Source organism: Oryctolagus cuniculus, chromosome 1 (genome assembly GCF_964237555.1).
Source record: "Oryctolagus cuniculus chromosome 1, mOryCun1.1, whole genome shotgun sequence".
Lineage (NCBI taxonomy): Eukaryota > Metazoa > Chordata > Mammalia > Lagomorpha > Leporidae > Oryctolagus > Oryctolagus cuniculus.
Window position 1 is genome coordinate 80,793,664 of NC_091432.1, and position 14,208 is coordinate 80,807,871.

The following is a 14,208-nucleotide window of genomic DNA, read 5'->3' on the forward strand; positions in this document are numbered from 1 at the left end:
TTTTCAACCTCAACCTGAACATTTTCTTCAAGTAATGAACTACACAAATCATTTCCAGTTTGAGAAAATATCATTTTCCCAGAGTTAGTTCATGTCATCAGAGGGATGGTCACATTCTGAAAAGGTGAACAGTCAACCACAGCAATGGGCAACAACTGGCCAATTGTCCTTTAAATCAAGTAGAAGATGGCTCAAGTGCTTGGGCAACTGCACCCACGTGGGAGACTGGGATGAAGCTCCTGCCTCCTGGTTTTAAATCAGTGCAGTTCTGGCTGTTGTGGCCAAGTGGGGAGTGAACCATTGGAGGGAAGACTTCTCTCTCCCTCCCTCTCTCTGTCTCTCTCTCTCTCTCACTAACTCTACCTCCCAAATAAATAAATAAAATCTTTAAAAAAAATTAGTAGAAAAGACACATTTGCTTTGATAAAACATCCGTAATCTGATCATTAAACTTCAAGTGTATTTGTAAAAGAAACTGAACAGGAAGGCCTGTCCTCTAAATTCTATACTCAAAGTGTGTGTGATGAGTAGTCTCACCTTTGGAAGTGCAGATGTGATTGGTTGTTTCAGTTCTATGCACAGCTGTTTCCAGTTCAGGATTCTCTCTTCTGATCTCAACTCCTCTGGGTGTGTCCCCTTTGACAGGATTTCACCAGACCCACCCACCAAATCCACTCAATGAGAGAGCTTCTGTCTTCAGAACTAATTGGATTTGCATCATGAGGTTACAGGGTAGGTGGAAAAGTGATTCATTGGATTTACAAGGTGCAGAAAATAGTACCCAGGGGCTAAGAGACAAGCAAACTGTAGACTGGGTTTGCGAGATGTGGGGAAGTTGACCAGATGTAAATTGTTCCAAGAAATTTTCACTGAGGGCTGAGAGCGCCAGGCTTTTGCACAAGCTGACACTGGCAGACGTTAGAGGGTGGGAGGATGGCAGAAGTCCCTGTGGCTCTCCTCTGCCTTAGAGGAAACACCTCCTCCCTGCTGCCACCCTCCTTGCAGGATTCTGGTCCTGTTGTAGTTTACATCACAAACCTCCTTCACCCATAGTTACACTCTTTCAGATGCTGCTCTCTGGGTTGTTCCAACACTGTGAATATCTGCCATTATGTTTTTTTTTTTTTTCCAAAGTGGCCCCAAGACCTTGCTCCATGGTCTCAGATGTTTTCTTGAATGGTTAACTTAGGGGCTGGCCTAAGGGTTAGGCCACAGCTCACAATGCTGGCATTCCATGTGGGAGCTGTGGTGTAATCCAAGCTGCTCCACTTCCAATCCAGCTCCCCACTTTCATGCCTGAGAAAGCATTGGCAAATGGCTCAAGAGCTTGGCCCTGTGCCTTTCACTGGAGACCTGGAATAAGCTCTGGCTCCTTCCTAGCTTAGATTAAACCATCATTAGACAACCTGGCAGCAATGTAAAATTTCTGTAGAGAAATCATCTTACAGATTCCACAAGAAGATTTTCTATGGCAACCTTGCCAGAACTTCAGCATTTGATGCATATGGCATCAGAAAATTACAGAAAATATATTAATTTATAAGATACAAAATTATAATAGGCAAAAACTTTTATACATATTTCTATTTTTTGGATAGGCAGAGTTAGTGAGAGAGAGAAAGAGAGAAAGGTTTTCCTTCCATTGGTTCACCCCCTAGATGACTTATATATATTTCTTAGACACATGAACATATGCCTGAAAGCAACAGAAGACTGCTTATTGCCAAGTCATAAAATGAAAATTCCTCTGTTTTCAAGGTTTAAGGCAAAAAAACTTCAATTCATTTCTTTGGACCCAGTACTCACCTGACGATTGGAATTGGTGCTCTGCAACTTCTTGGATTGGATCCTGGGTCAGGTAGGTGGCTCTGAGTTCCCTGGGCTCTGGAGGATCAGAAGGTCTCCACAGCCCAGTCAACACCAAGCCTCAGAACTGAATAAACCTTGACTGGGCGAGACCTTTATACAAGAGGAGCAAGCCCCGCCCTGATGGGGTTTCTGTAGCAGAGAGGACTAGGGGGAGGGGCACTATTTCCCATCATTCTTTGGGTGAACACCTTCTCAGGTGATTTAGTTAAAAGCAATTGGATCAATCTCAAATTACACAAAAGTTCTCTTGATTGAAATGAATAATTATTTGGGAGGTGACAGTTGTAAATTTTTGAATTCCAGATAGATATTCTCTGACTACACCCATCGAGATAGCTTGTATAACTATGGAAGGCCTTTCTTTCTGTCTCTCTCTTTCTCCTCAAATAAGTTAAAATTTTTTTTTTAAATGGAATGTGCTTGGAATGACAGAGATTATCACAACTTAAACTGAGGGTTGATCACATATGGAAGTGCCTGTGCAATCCTTGCTGCTCCACTTCAGATTCCTGCTAATGCAACTGAGAAAGCTGTTGAAGATGGTCCAAACATTTGGACACCTGCATCCAAATGGGATTCCCTGATGAAACTTCTGGGTCAGCCTGACCCAGCCCAAGCTGTCTGGCAGTTTGGAGAGTGAAACAGCTAGTGGAAGATCTCTTTCTCTCCCTCTCTCCTTCACTCTGCCATCTTCTACTGCATGCCCAGGCCATAGCAGAGAGCTGGATGGGAAGGGAGCAGCCGAAATGAAACCGGCAATATTTGTTAATTTTAGAAATCCAGATAGATATTCTCTGAATAAACCCATTGAGATAGTGTGTATAAAAGCCTAAATTAATAGATGGGTGAGTGACATGTTTACACTCACAAATCAATACAAGGCAGTAATGTATAGGGTTAGACATATCAATAAGTATCAAAGGAAGAATATCTGGAAATATAATTCTTGGAATTAATAGCAGTAAAACCTGCTGGGATAATTTTTGAAATTCTGATAGATATTTTCTGAATGTACTCATCAAGGGGATATTATGCATAAAAGCCTAAATTAATAGAATGTTGAAGTACATTTTTACATTCACAAATTGATACATGATGCAGAATTTATTTGTGTTGAAGTTATAACTTTAGTGATAACTTTCAAATTAAAACTTTAATATGTTGAAGTTATATATAGGACTGGCCATATCAATAAATACCAATTGAAATATACCTGGAGATATGATTCTCAGAATTAATAGTAGTAAAACCTGCTGGGATGATTTTACCTGATTGCTGTTTTATTTCTTTAAGTGTTTTGATTATCCGGAAAAGAGAATTAACCACTGTTTCAAAACAGTTGTAATAAGGCATGTATATCTCATAGAAGTTTCAAAAGAAGACAGGCCCAGCCGGTGCTGTGGCAATGTAGGCTAAGCTTCCTCTTGCAGTGCTGCCATATGTTTGCCAGTTTGTGGCGCAGCTGCTCCTCTTTGGGTCAGGATTTTGCATTGTCCCCGGAAAGAAGTAGAAGATATGCAAGTGGCCGGCAGCCACGGCTCACTAGATAATCCTCCGCCTTGCGGCGTCGGCACACCGGGTTCTAGTCCCGGTCGGGGCGCCGGATTCTGTCCCGGTTGCCCCTCTTCCAGGCCAGCTCTCTGCTGTGGCCAGGGAGTGCAGTGGAGGATGGCCCAAGTGCTTGGGCCCTGCACCCGCATGGGAGACCAGGAGGAAGCACCTGGCTCCTGCCTTCAGATCAGTGCATCGTCAACCCTAGCGACCACTGGGGGAGTGAACCAATGGAAGGAAATACTTTGTCTCTGTCTCTCTCTCTCACTGTCTACAACTCTACCTGTCCCCTCACCCCCCCCCAAAAAAAAAGAGAGAGAGAGAGAGTTAGTATTAACAAAGTTATTCTAACATCAAGAACATTCATGTTTGGCTCGGTGGTTTCAGATCCACTTGGAATGGCCACATCTCTTTCTGGAGCACTTGGGGACATGTCCTGCTCCTCTGCATATTCTAGCTTCAGGGTAACAACGGGCACTGTGGGCAACCACAGGTGATGGCTCAAGTACTTGGTTTCTCCCACCCTCATGCAAGACCCAGAAATACATTTCTGGATCCTAGCTTTGTCCTTGCCCAATCCTAGCTATTTTGGGTAGTGAATTGGCAGGTGGAAACTCTGTAGGCTTAATATTATGTAATCTACTAACTCAAGTCACTACTAATTCAACTAACTGTGATGGTCAATTTTGTCTCAAATGTCCAAAATCAACACTATTTCTGGGTGAGTCTCTCAAAGTGTTAGAAGATGAAACTAGTTTTAGCTTTCCCCAAGACCACAAACTCTTTGTTTTAGAAATAAAAACACCGTGAGAAGTGTGTTCATGTGTGTGTGTGTGTGTGGGGGGGGGCAGTTTGTTGAAAATACAAAGCAGCAATCATACCAAAAGTGAGTTTCTGCTTTATACTCCCAGCCAGAACACAAGACGACAGGATTTCCTCATCAATGCCAAGCTCAGAATAAATAAATACTCACACACAAACAAAAAAGAACCACCATGGAGACAGCATCACATTACAAACTCTTTCTCTTGATAATTTCTAGTTTCCAGCTGACCAGATAGGTTGTTCTTCTTTTTTAAAAGAGATTCATTTTATTATTTATTTGAAAGTCAGAGTTACACAGAGAGTGGAGAGGCAGACAGAAGGAGATTTCCATCAACTGGTTCACTTCCTAATTGGCTGCAAGGGGCAGAGCTCCTAAGCTAGGAGGCAGGAACTTCTTCCGGATCCCCCACACAGGGCACAGGGGTCCAAGCACTTGGGCAATCTTCACTGCTTTCCCAAGCAGAGTGTTGCATCAGAAGCGGAGCAGTCGGGACTCGAACTAGCACTCATATGGGATGCTGGCACTGTAGGTGGCAGTTTTACATGCTTCCCCCAGTGCCAGCCCCTTGATGAATTTCTTCTCTCACTGTGTCATCCTTTCTGTGCACGTGAATGGTTTTATCAGCTGAAGCTGTTAGTAATTAACTTTCAGATTGATCAAAAGCACAAACGAATATTCCAGATTCACTGTCCAATGACCCAGGCTGCACCCCTGCGTGGACTCTGAAAATTGGAGCCAGTTCTCCAGTCCCAAAGGTGCATAGTGCCTTTGTCAGCTCCACATACAAGTACTCCATCAGAATTTGCAGTCAATGTATTAATAATAGCTTTATGTCCAGACACAATTTGAATGAAACATCCATCAGGGAATTTCCACTGTTTGATGTTCTGTGGCGAACCAGAGCAAATGTGTAATGTCTTGGATGTAACACTCCAGCTGTCACTGATCCTTTATGATTTGTTAATGGCACTCTCATCTTCCCAGCCACCGGATCCCATAATCGTATTGTAGTGTCATGGCTTCCTGTAATAATTTGTGCTTCTGCAGCTTGACACTTCACTGTAGCAACTGCATTTGTATGTCCAGAAAATGTGTGTACACTGGTGCTTGTTCTCACATCCCAAATCTGTGCAGTTGAATCTCGACTACAGATTACCAGCACATCGATTGTTGTGTACAAATCCAAGCCCTACACTGTGCTCAGATGTCCATGATAATGCCTTAGAACCTTATAACTTTATTTTACACTGAGGGCTGAGAGTGCCAGGCTTTTGTACAAGCTGACATTGGCAGGACGTTAGAGGGCAGGAGGATGGCAGAAGTCTCTGTGCCTCTCCTCTGCCTTAGAGGAACCACCTCTTCCCCGCTGCCATCTTACTTGCAGAACTCTGGTCCTGTTGTAGTTTATATCACAAACCTCCTTCACCTATAGTTAGGGTGGTCTCGGCTCTTTCAGATGTTACTTTCTGGGTTGTTTCACTGTCTCATGTTTGGTTTTTCAGGTCTTCCTTCACTCCTGTATCAAATACCTGGCAGTAAATGCCCCTATGGGAGCTCTCTGTCTCTCTCAGTCTATAGAAAGAAAGAAAGAAAGAAACAGGGTTAGCTACAATTTGAAGATTTTAAAAATTCATGGGTACTACATTCTACCACTTGTCTTCACCAATCATCATCCAATTCTATGGACACTTTCTTCATCTTTTCTACAATTTTAGTTGTCTGGGAAGAATTCAAACAGGAAAACCAAGCTTTTTCCTAAGGACATTTGTCAATAATGGCGACAATAAGACCAATAAAATAATTGTGGAGGTATACCTATAATAATCCTAGGACTTGGTAATAGACTTTTTTTTTGACAGAGTTAGACAGCGAGAGAGAGAGAGAGACAGAGAGAAAGGTCTTCCTTCTGTTGGTTCACCCCCCCTCGCCAAATGACCGACACAGCTGGTGCACTGTGCCAATCTGAAGCCAGGAGCCAGGTGCTTCCTCCTGGCCTCCCACACAGGTGCAGGGCACAAGCACCTGGGCCATCCTCCACTGCCTGCCCCGGCCACAGCAGAAACCTTAACTGAAAGAGGAGCAACCAGGACAGATTCCGGCTCCCCAACTGGGAGTAGAACCTGGAGTGCTGACGCAGTAGGCAGAGGATTAGCCTAGCAAGCCGCAGCACCAGCCTGACTTCTTAAACCATTAATACAATCTTGATGTGAATGGAAGGGGAGAGGGAGCGGGAGAGGGGAGGGTTGCAGGTGGGAGGGAAGTTATGGGGGGGAAAAAGCCATTGTAATCCATAAGCTGTACTTTGGAAATTTATATTCATTAAATAAAAGTTTAAAAAATGTTAAATACCAGATAGCAATATGAGTCACATATCTAATATTAAATTTTCTAGTGAACACAAAACAATAAACCAAATAAAATTAACATTAATGATATTATTAAATTTCTTGTACACTACACATTTTAAATAGCTATTGTTATAAATATTACTAATGTATTTTACATATTTATATGCTAATTTTGTGTGCAATGCACATTTTACACCTCAACCATCCCTGGCAATACACATTCTCTTTTAGTCACTTGTTGATTCAAGTTCTTTTGCTCTTCTTCTCTGTTTCTCTGAACTGTTTGGAAACATGCCTGCTCAGATGTGCAAATCAGTGAAGAATCAGCATGCAGTGTAAAGTATGGTGCAGATTACAGAGTGGCACACTCTACCCAGGGATAGGGAATTTTCTTTCTGGCTGTTTATAACATCATTTGTGGCATCTTCTCTGCATTTATAAAAATACATCTGCATATATTAACTGTCATCGGAGGCTCTGACTAATAGAACCGAGAACAAGATAATTCTTGTGAAAGCTGTTGGTGTTGTTTATTGGTGTTCAGTAATGAGTTGCATTGTCTCATTTAGGCGATGAAGAGGTCCTGGGACATAGTGTTTGGTTACAAACAGTGGGGTGACGTGCAGGGGAAATGTACACTGTGCTGTAGAGATGAGGGACACCAGTTCGAATATGTACCTTTGATTTCTAAAACAACCTGAATCACGGTGGAAAAATGTTTCATTCTCTTCTAGTTTTGTATCTCTCCTATATAACAGAGGAACATTTTGCAAACCCTGCACTAAAAGTTTTGTTCTTTGGGGGCTGGGAGATAGGATTAGGGTGGGGCATGTGTGAGTTCTCTGGACTTCCTGGCTTATTGTGTGACTCCTCACCTGTATGTGATCTGCCAATCATCACTCCTCAGACACCAGACAAATGAGCCACTCTAATTCTCCTAATCATTTCATCTATAGGTTCATGGAACTGAAATTACAAAATATATGTGGCATTTTCTATTTTTCTTTCACATAACTGTGTTCCCCAGGTTCATCGTTATTATCAGCAATAATATTAACATTCATTGAATTTTAAACAAATTATAGCTGACAAAAGACAATTCATGGAATGTTCCTTTTATTGAAACAACATAACTAAGTAGCCTTTTTTTTTGTGAACCTATTTTTTTAAGAGTTTATTACTTGAGAGTTGGAATTACAGACAGAAGGAGAGCCAGAGAAAAGGGTCTTAGATCTGCTGCTTCACTCCTGAAATGGCTGCAATGACCAGAGCTGAGTCCATTATGAAGCCAGGAGTTTCTTCCAGCTCTCCCAGCTGGGTGCAGAGGTCCAAGCACTTGGGTCATCTTCTTCTTTTTTTTTTTTTTTTTTTTTTTTTTTGGACAGGCAGAGTGGACAGTGAGAGAGAGAGACGAGAGAAAGGTCTTCCTTTGCCGTTGGTTCACCCTCCAATGGCTGTTTTGACTGCGTGCTGCGGCTGGCGCACCGCGCTGATCCAATGGCAGGAGCCAGGTGCTTCTCCTGGTCTCACCTGGGGTGCAGGGCCCAAGCACTTGGGCCATCCTCCACTGCACTCCCTGGCCACAGCAGAGAGCTGGCCTGGAAGAGGGGCAACCGGGACTAGAACCCGGTGTGCTGGCGCCGCAAGGCGGAGGATTAGCCTAGTGAGCCGTGGCTGCCGGCCACTTGCTTATCTTCTACTTCTTTCCCGGGACAATGCAAAATCCTGATCCAAGGAGGAGCAGCTGCACCACAAACTGGCAAACATATGGCAGCACTGCAAGAGGAAGCTTAGCCTACATTGCCACAGCACCGGCTGGGCCTGTCTTCTTTTGAAACTTCTATGAGATATACATGCCTTATTACAACTGTTTTGAAACAGTGGTTAATTCCCTTTTCCAGATACTCAAAACACTTAAAGACATAAAACAGCAATCAGGTAAAATCATCCCAGCAGGTTTTACTACTATTAATTCTGAGAATCATATCTCCAGGTATACTTCAATTGGTATTTATTGATATGGCCAATCCTATATATAACTTCAACATATTAAAGTTTTAATTTGAAAGTTATCACTAAAGTTATAACTTCAACACAATTAAATTCTGCATCATGTATCAATTTGTGAATGTAAAAATGTACTTCAACATTCTATTAATTTAGGCTTTTATGCATAATATCCCCTTGATGAGTACATTCAGAAAATTTCTATCAGAATTTCAAAAATTATCCCAGCAGGTTTTACTGCTATTAATTCCAAGAATTATATTTCCAGATATTCTTCCTTTGATACTTATTGATATGTCTAACCCTATACATTACTGCCTTGTATTGATTTGTGAGTGTAAACATGTCACTCACCCATCTATTAATTTAGGCTTTTATACACACTATCTCAATGGGTTTATTCAGAGAATATCTATCTGGATTTCTAAAATTAACAAATATTGCCGGTTTCATTTCGGCTGCTCCCTTCCCATCCAGCTCTCTGCTATGGCCTGGGCAAGCAGTAGAAGATGGCAGAGTGAAGGAGAGAGGGAGAGAAAGAGATCTTCCACTAGCTGTTTCACTCTCCAAACTGCCAGACAGCTTGGGCTGGGTCAGGCTGACCCAGAAGTTTCATCAGGGAATCCCATTTGGATGCAGGTGTCCAAATGTTTGGACCATCTTCAACAGCTTTCTCAGTTGCATTAGCAGGAATCTGAAGTGGAGCAGCAAGGATTGCACAGGCACTTCCATATGTGATCAACCCTCAGTTTAAGTTGTGATAATCTCTGTCATTCCAAGCACATTCCATTTTTAAAAAAATTTTTTTTAACTTATTTGAGGAGAAAGAGAGAGACAGAAAGAAAGGCCTTCCATAGTTATACAAACTATCTCGATGGGTGTAGTCAGAGAATATCTATCTGGAATTCAAAAATTTACAAATATCACCTCCCAAATAATTATTCATTTCAATCAAGAAAACTTTTGTATAATTTGAGATTGATCCAATTGCTTTTAACTAAATCACCTAAGAAGGTGTTCACCCAAAGAATGATGGGAAATAGTGCCCCTCCCCCTAGTCCTCTCTGCTACAGTAACCCCATCAGGGCCGGGCTTGCTCCTCTTGTATAAAGGTCTCACCCAGTCAAGGTTTATTCAGTTCTGAGGCTTGGTGTTGACTGGGCTGTGGAGACCTTCTGATCCTCCAGATCCCAGGGAACTCAGAGCCACCTACCTGACCCAGGATCCAATCCAAGAAGTTGCAGAGCACCAATTCCAATCGTCAGGTGAGTACTGGGTCCAAAGAAATGAATTCAAATTTTTTACCTTAAACCTTGAAAACAGAGGAATTTTCATTTTATGACTTGGCAATAAGCAGTCTTCTGTTGCTTTCAGGCATATGTTCATGTGTCTAAGAAATATATATAAGTCATCTAGGGGGTGAACCAATGGAAGGAAAACCTTTCTCTCTTTCTCTCTCTCACTAACTCTGCCTATCCAAAAAATAGAAATATGTATAAAAATTTTTGCCTATTATACTTTTGTATCTTATAAATTAATATATTTTCTGTAATTTTCCTGATGCCATATGCATCAAATGCTGAAGTTCTGGCAAGGTTGCCATAGAAAATCTTCTTGTGGAATCTGTAAAATGATTTCTCTACAGAAATTTTACATTGCTGCCAGGTTGTCTAATGATGGTTTAATCTAAGCTAGGAAGGAGCCAGAGCTTATTCCAGGTCTCCAGTGAAAGGCACAGGGCCAAGCTCTTGAGCCATTTGCCAATGCTTTCTCAGGCATGAAAGTGGGGAGCTGGATTGGAAGTGGAGCAGCTTGGATTACACCACAGCTCCCACATGGAATGCCAGCATTGTGAGCTGTGGCCTAACCCTTAGGCCAGCCCCTAAGTTAACCATTCAAGAAAACATCTGAGACCATGGAACAAGGTCTTGGGGCCACTTTGGGAAAAAAAAAAAAACATAATGGCAGATATTCACAGTGTTGGAACAACCCAGAGAGCAGCATCTGAAAGAGTGTAACTATGGGTGAAGGAGGTTTGTGATGTAAACTACAACAGGACCAGAGTCCTGCAAGGAGGGTGGCAGCAGGGAGGAGGTGTTTCCTCTAAGGCAGAGGAGAGCCACAGGGACTTCTGCCATCCTCCCACCCTCTAACGTCTGCCAGTGTCAGCTTGTGCAAAAGCCTGGCGCTCTCAGCCCTCAGTGAAAATTTCTTGGAACAATTTACATCTGGTCAACTTCCCCACATCTCGCAAACCCAGTCTACAGTTTGCTTGTCTCTTAGCCCCTGGGTACTATTTTCTGCACCTTGTAAATCCAATGAATCACTTTTCCACCTTCCCTGTAACCTCATGATGCAAATCCAATTAGTTCTGAAGACAGAAGCTCTCTCATTGAGTGGATTTGGTGGGTGGGTCTGGTGAAATCCTGTCAAAGGGGACACACCCAGAGGAGTTGAGATCAGAAGAGAGAATCCTGAACTGGAAACAGCTGTGCATAGAACTGAAATGACCAATCACATCTGCACTTCCAAAGGTGAGACTACTCATCACACACACTTTGAGTATAGAATTTAGAGGACAGGCCTTCCTGTTCAGTTTCTTTTACAAATATACTTGAAGTTTAATGATCAGATTACGGATGTTTTATCAAAGCAAATGTGTCTTTTCTACTAATTTTTTTTTAAGATTTTATTTATTTATTTGGGAGGTAGAGTTAGTGAGAGAGAGAGAGAGAGAGGGAGAGAGAGAGAAGTCTTCCCTCCAACGGTTCACTCCCCACTTGGCCACAACAGCCAGAACTGCACTGATTTAAAACCGGGAGGCAGGAGCTTCATCCCAGTCTCCCACGTGGGTGCAGTTGCCCAAGCACTTGAGCCATCTTCTACTTGATTTAAAGGACAATTGGCCAGTTGTTGCCCATTGCTGTGGTTGACTGTTCACCTTTTCAGAATGTGACCATCCCTCTGATGACATGAACTAACTCTGGGAAAATGATATTTTCTCAAACTGGAAATGATTTGTGTAGTTCATTACTTGAAGAAAATGTTCAGGTTGAGGTTGAAAAGGAAACTCACCTGCTTATTGTTATAGAAGCTGAGCATTCAACTTAACACTGATTAAATCAAATAATCTTCGATTAAGCCTGGTCTCATAACTGATTTCAGAAAAGTACCTCTGAGTTGCAAGGCAGAGAGGATAGATCCATAGTATGGAGTTCCACTGTTTTTGTGTGTGTTAAAGCCGAGCAGTCCTGGAGGAAATGAATAGCGTAGGAGCTCAGAGAAGAGAGAGAGAGGAAGAGGATGAGGAGGAGGGGAGATGCAGAAAGAAATACTGATCTTGTGTTGCTTCTAGGCCAATAAGAAAATGAAAACAAACCTTGGAATCATCTCATCTCTTACCATCACCTTAAATTTCTCCAAATAAATTTGTTACGTACTGTTTATTATGTAGTTGAAGGGTTTATTTATTTATTTATTTGAAAGAGAAATTCTTAGAGGTAGAGACAGAGAGAGAGAGACAGTTCTTTGATTCTCTAGTTCACTCTCCAAATGTTCCCAAAGGCCAGCACTGACCCAATCAGAAGCCAGGAGCCCGGATCTTCTTCTGGGACTCCCCATGGGTATGCTCAGTGGCCCAAGGACATTGGTCATCCTCTGCTAGCTTCTCAGGCACATCAGCAGGGAGCTGTTCAGAAGTAGAGCAGCCAGGACTCAAACTGCCACCCACATAGGATGTGGGCCCTGCAGCTCAGGGTTTTAATCTGTTGCGCTACAGCACCGACCCAGGTTACTTCCTTTAAACAACCATATTACATGTATTACTTTCTTAGTTCTGTTAGATTGTAGACCCAGCATGTTTATACTCATGATGTATAGGTTTGTATGCAGGCAAGTAGGGGAAGAAAACGGTACACAGTGCATGCTTTCTCTCTTCAGGGAAGACCACTTTATTTCTCTCTGTTTTTAAAGGATCTTCATCGAGACATGGATCCAGCCACATTGCAAGTCTTCCAGCAGGAACTCACATGCCCAATTTGCATGAACTTCTTCCTAGACCCAGTTAGGATAGACTGTGGACACAACTTTTGTAGATCCTGCCTTTCTCTGAGCTGGGAGGAAGCCGAGACTCCCATGTGCTGCCCAATGTGTAAGGAGATGTCAGAGAAGACAAACTTCAAAACCAATGTTGTGCTCAAGAAGCTGGCTTCTGCTGCCAGAAAGTACCATTTGAACCAGGTCACCAGGTTGCAGGAGCAGGTCCCTGGTGAGCAGACAGAAGCAGCAGGGCTCCTCACAGAGGTGGACAAGAGCCTGCACTACCAGCCTCTCTCTGGATGCCCACAGCCAGAGATACATGACCACACCATGATGGAATGTGCTGCTGAGGAGTCCCGGGTGAGTAATGCCTCCAGAGCCATGTGGATTCTCTGGGATCCTGAACTAGAGAGAAAGGTGGGGATTTGTGGAAATGGAGTGGAAGTGGGTGAGAATGGAGACTGTGATGGTAGTGATTTTTCCCTGTGAATCCCAAGATGTAAATGTGTCCTTCCATGTTGTTACTCAATGGACTCCATATTCACAATTGGGTTGAGTTGTCATGAGGGGGAGCCACCTTAGAAGCACTGTCCATGCATGGCCAGTTGGTAAGGTGCAGTGCAAGTGGTCATCAGCAGAAACTTGGGCTTGTGCTGCAACTGTGACTGCTTCACAGCCAAGTAACATAAACACCGTTTCTAAGGAAGCCAATTTTATTGACTTTATTCACATTTTCTATTGTAAGTTTCATCTTTTATTTTTAAGATTTACTTATTTCAAAGGTAGTTTTATATGCAAACACAGAAAGCAAAAGAGAGAAAGAGAGAGCGAGAGAGAGAGAGAGATGTGCCATACATTTTGTGGTTTCCACCACAAATGGTCACATGACCAGGGCTGGGCCAGGCTGTAGCTGGGAGTCAGGATATTCTTTTGGAACTTTCCTGTGGGTGTCGAAGGCCAAAGCACTTGGGACATCTTCCGTTGCTTTCACAGTCCATCAGAAGAGAGATGGAGCAGAGGTGGGGGGGCCAGGACATGAACTGCAGCCCACATGGCATACTGGTTTAGCAGGAGGCCAATGAACTCATTATACTGCAATGACATCCTTGTAATTTTCTTTTTTATTTTTTTTTCACTGTTTAAGGAATTTTTATTAAAGCAAGAATTTTATAATCCAAATTACGTTTCCTCGCTCAGTTGTCAATTCTGTTCCTTAAAACAGAGCTGACATTCTGAGCTATTCCACAGTAAAGAATTACAAAATTAAAGAAAGGAATGCTTTAAATTTTTGTACTTTGCTGAAAATTCTTTTTTCCAGGGTCTATAAAACATTAATTTGTTTTTATATTTTACTATTTTTGTATGTTTTTTTCTTGTTGTTTTTAAATCAATAAGTAATCTAGGACTAGCATTATGCTTGCTAGACCTGGCATTTGCTCGGTACATAAGGTTCAAAGTTTCCTTTCCTTTTTTTTATTTATTTTATGTTTTCCAATGTTTTTTTTTCCATAATATTTAAGTTTTTCGATGTTTAGATATTTTTCTTCGGTGAAGCACGAGTTTCTTTTC

At 42.2% G+C, this 14,208-nt stretch overlaps 1 pseudogene; it reads left to right on the forward strand.

Annotated features, from left to right (window-relative positions):
* The first annotated feature begins 12,588 nt into the window (after window positions 1-12,588).
* LOC138846056 (tripartite motif-containing protein 51 pseudogene) lies at window positions 12,589-13,128 on the forward strand (annotated as a pseudogene).
* Window positions 13,129-14,208: the final 1,080 nt, after the last annotated feature.